Genomic DNA, 5,000 nt, shown 5'->3' on the forward strand with positions numbered 1-5,000 from the left:
CCAAACATATATTGCGCCAGATAAGATGGACATCACACCGGATGGGAGATCACATATGCAGCTTTTATTTCCAATGTTTCCATGGTTACACAATGTCATCCTCAGCTGAAAAGTTCCTGACAAGCTTTTCAAAATAAATATCTCAGAACATTTTCCTCATTTCACAAATGAATAGAATGAATCCGAGCAGCAGGCACTTAATAATAATAATGATAACAACCTAACACTGTTCATAATGTTGCGTACATTTAACTTGTAAACATCTATAAATACTCTTCATAATAAATAGACCGGGTCAATTAGAGGTCAATTAGATTCAGCTAATAAATAATTTCACTTTAGAAGGCATCAAAATATTCAACATAAAATAATAATTTAAAATCAGTACGTTCTTCAAGTGTTCTCCTGAACGTTGGTCTGCGTCCGTGTCGAGGTCGCCATCTTTTCATTTCTTGACAAACTTCCTGTTTACATCAGCCGGCGGTGGAGAAGACGCAGCTCTACTTGTATTCACTTCCTGGGGCGCTCTCACCGGAAGACGTCTCAGAGGTAGAGGAGGAAAGAGGAAGAGAGGAGGAGGAGGAGGAAGGCGTCTCAGAGGAGGAGAGAGGAAGAGAGGAGGAGGGGGCGGAGCTTGAAGGAGTGGAGGCGGTGGACGTGATGATGGAGAGGAGTTACACGGTAGACTTGAGGACGGCGGTCCGAGTCGTGGACTGAGCTTTAGCTTTCCTGTGAGGAAACAAATAAATGAAAATCAGACAAAAAGGAATTTGTGAGACGATGAGTTTGAATTGACGGAACGACGTCGAGCACGTCGAGTATTTATATTAAACTCACCGGAAAGCCATAATCTTGCGGCCAACCCACGGAGCGGTCACCTGACTGCAGAAGAGTCCCGTCTCTGTCTGGAAGCTGCAGGAGTGACGAACATAGAAAATTAATTCATGAAAAGTTTTTGTAAAATCATCTCGATTTGAAAGCAGCCACCATTTGGAAGATTAAAAAGCAATAGAATTAAAATGAGAACCGAAATTTTGTCTTTTTTTTCACTGCTTTGCTCATTTTCATTTCCCAGGACTAACTTTAGATTAACCTTATAAATATTAAGTATGAATACAGCATTGCTCTTTTTTACTTACATGACTGCCCTGACGCAGGGAGGGTTCCTTTCCTGGACCAAGTATCCCAAGATGGGCTCTTTTATCTCCAGATTGGTGACCTTCGTACAGCAGGAAGCCAGCTTCTCCGCTGGAGAGGAAACCAAAAACACAAATGAGCGTTAAAATTTTTTTTTAAATCAATTGCATTTCAAAAGTAGGAAAAAGTTATTTTGCGAAAGTTAAATCTCACCTGCTGATCCGGGTCCGACCACAGCCACCAGGACGATGGCCACCAGCACGCTCTTCATCAGGCTCACACAGTTCACCATTTTTCAAATATAAAGGTTGATTATTAAGAGCTCAAAGGATAAAATGAAAATACTCCGTTGGTCTTTCTCCTCCTTTCCTCTGCAGAGAGCTCGGTGAACTTGACTGACTGACAATCCGGAGACGTCTGGCTACTTAAGGCCTGAAAAAGCAGAAGTGAGTCGGTCCGGTGAGTCATCCCAACATTATCTGAATGAATGAAAACGCTGATTAAAGGGGAATTCCAAGAAATGACCGTCGACTTACAAATAGGAAGCACTTTCATCATCAAAGTCTTGGTTGGAAAATTTGCTCTGATTGTGGGGGTGTCAGGAATCCCTCGGAGGGCGGAGGTCACGATCATGTGACAACTTTTTTTTAAAGATGAAGAGGTGCGAATAAGATCCTAAACTTAATACAAACTGGTCACAGACTAGTAAACGGGTAGAAATAAATAACTTATAAGAAATGTTTTTCTTTTTGGAAAGTTAACCTGATTCTCATTTCATCATTTTTGTGGCATTAATGTCTTGAAGGCTTTGGAAATCATTCTGGGGAGGATATGTTGTCACATGTAGTCGCAATGCTCTTCAGCCCATTGAACACACAGACATGTTACAACATAGACTGGTATGTAACATACTGACCGGCCAATGGAAAAAATAATATTATCCATGATATAGACTGGATATAAAAGTGTTTGTAGCTTCCGGGTCTGAAAAATTAGGGGGATACAGAAGTGAATTAAACTGCAATACCAGTCGAGGTCGGCTCCATAGGCAAGGCAAGTTTATTTGTACATCACATTTCAACAACAAGGCAATTCAAAGTGCTTCACATAAAAACCATTAAAAGCATCAAAACATCAGGCAAAGGAAATTTAAAAACAATTAAGAACATTGATCGAAACATTAAAAACAGTCATTAAAACATTAAACAAGCTAAAAATAGAATAAAGGTTGCAGAGCAGTTTAAGAAATAAAATGCAGAAATGCAGGAAATTGATCAACATCCTTGAATCTGGTTCAATTAAAGGCAGCAAACAGAAAAGTCTTCAATCTTGATTTGAAGCAGCTGAGAGTCTCAGCTGACCTGCAGCTTTCTGGGAGTTTGTTCCAGATATGTGGAGCATAGAAACTGAACGCTGCTTCTCCATGTTTAGTTGTGACTCTGGGAACAGAAAGGAGACTCGTCCCAGATGACCTGAGGGGTCGGGACGGTTCAGAAGGCAGCAGCAGATCAGAAATGTGTTTTGGCCCTAAACCATTCAGTGTTTTATAAACCAACAGCAGGATTTTAAAGTGGATTCTTTAAAACAGGAAGTCGGTGTAAAGACCTCAGAACTGGAGGGATGTGATCCAGTTTCTTGGTCTTAGTGAGGACTCGAGCTGCAGCGCTCTGAATCAGCTGCAGCTGTCTGATTGACTTTTTAGAGAAAAATAGACTCCCATTCAACTTCTGTCATCAAATCCAAAGTGAATAAAATGTGTCCATCAGTTATCTCGGTGTTGTTAGCTAAAGTCACTCCTTCTTATTAGTTTTCTGGAGGTCCATCTGAAAATAATCCCTCATTCATTAGAAAAGAAGATTCAGAAAGACCTGTTTTGGGGGGATGTGTCTGTTTGATTGACAGGTCTGATTTGATGTTTCTCTGCTTCTGTTTTTTTTAACCTACATATGAATTTGGTTAGAAGTTTCTGAAAGGGGATGTAAAATGACATCGATATGTTATTTTTTTTTACTTAAAACGACAAGAATATCTTCTTATAGAAAGAGGAAACAGAAAAGTGTAAAAGGCTTCTTGCAGCTTTTTAAAAGAGCCCTTCATCCGCTCAGACATCTGCAGACAAACCACATCCTCGATCAGCACGCTAAAACATCCGCACACCCGAAACTGTCTCGGAAAAAAGAAGTGATGGGAGTCGGAGGGAGGAGACGCTGGACATTCAGCTAAAATGAAACCATTAAAAAGCGGAGACAGGAAGTGACTTGGAGTTGTGACTCCTCATTGTCCTTTTTTAAAGAATTTTTCAAAGAAACATGGATCTCTGATGGGCATATTATCATAAATATGTTTGAATTATAGCCATTATTCCTAACGGAAAAGGATCTGAAGCCATATTTACACCATTATGGGGTATTATATCTAAACAATTATCGGAGGATTTATTACCTTTAAATTAAATATATGAGCGAATTATTTTTGGTATCGGCAGAAAATGAAGCTGACAGCATTCAGTTTGGATTAAAAGTACTTAGAAAACAAAACCACATACTTGCCTTGTACAGAGACTGATTGATTTGTGTTTTATGTCATTTGTTTTTTACACAGTTGAGCATATTAGTGTCTGATTGTGTGTTCATGTGCGAAGGGCGACTGAGCATTAATGTCGATGTGTACGTTTTTCGACACGACTGTAATGACTTTATGTTTTAATGTATAAAACGTTTATCATAGAGTTCATTCTCTCTCCTACGTGATTTCATACACACACATACATGAAATAATACACGCCTAATCACTTACTGGTATTTTTAAATTGATTACGAGCGTCAGATGGAGTCCAAACATCCTGTTTTGGTTCTGAATTTGCTTGTCGGGATTATTCGGTGATATTCAGCCTTTTACGTAAACAACAAGGAAAATACGTGGGAGACAAAGAACATGAATACAATTGAGCCACTTTTCTGTATCAGTGATGCTGAGAACTACAGGTTGCCATAGCAACGGCATTGATGCTCCAATCAGTCCGCTGGCACTGGTTGAAGCTAATCAAAAATGATAATAAGCAGTGAGTATTAGAGACCTTGGACACACTGCACCTCTCTTTACCTCGTATGCAATCACATAAATGTCAAAGAACAATAGCAGAAAAAAGTAAATAAAGCATCAGCATAGACATACATTTTTATTATTTTTTTATTGCATAAATGTATTTGCTTTCTTGAGACATGTGACTCAACAAAATCTGCCAGCAGTGTGTTTAAAATCAAATGTCTGCATTCAAAACCTTAAAGAAATGACACGAAAATGTTGGAATAAAAAGTCAATTTGTGTCATAAACAGGAACAGGACAGCTCACCTGTGCTATCAGGGGTCAAAGGTCAGTGGGGAAGAAACCAACCGGAGTGTAAAACCGGTTTATTGTTGGGAGATTTTACTTTTTCTCAGAAGGTCAAATTAACGTTAGAGTGTGACGCATTTCAGCAGATTGCGGTTAAAAGTCAGCAAACTCAGTTTTCCCATTTTTCTAGTTTTCCGTGAACGCACCACATTGGAGAAAGTCCCGCCTACGAGGCCCGCTGACCAATCACTTCAAAGCTTTTTTACACCACCTGAAGCTCGTGTTCATCTCAACACGTGTCCGTACAAGAATAACGGTAAGCAAATTATGAAATGTTTACATCTATAAAATGTCTCCAACAATCACATTAGTAACATTAAATTACCTTAATATGACGTCCGGTTACCTTAATGCAGTTCACGTGCGTGTTCAAGCGCGCATTAGCTGCATGCTACTCGGTGACATCATTTTATTTTTGCTTTTTTTTTGCACTCTTTGGAGAGTCAATAAAATAAAAACTCAGAGTGAC

This window comes from Embiotoca jacksoni, unplaced genomic scaffold (genome assembly GCF_022577435.1).
Source record: "Embiotoca jacksoni isolate LCO1_2020_lvr unplaced genomic scaffold, fEmbJac1.0.p SCAF_98, whole genome shotgun sequence".
Classification (NCBI taxonomy): domain Eukaryota; kingdom Metazoa; phylum Chordata; class Actinopteri; family Embiotocidae; genus Embiotoca; species Embiotoca jacksoni.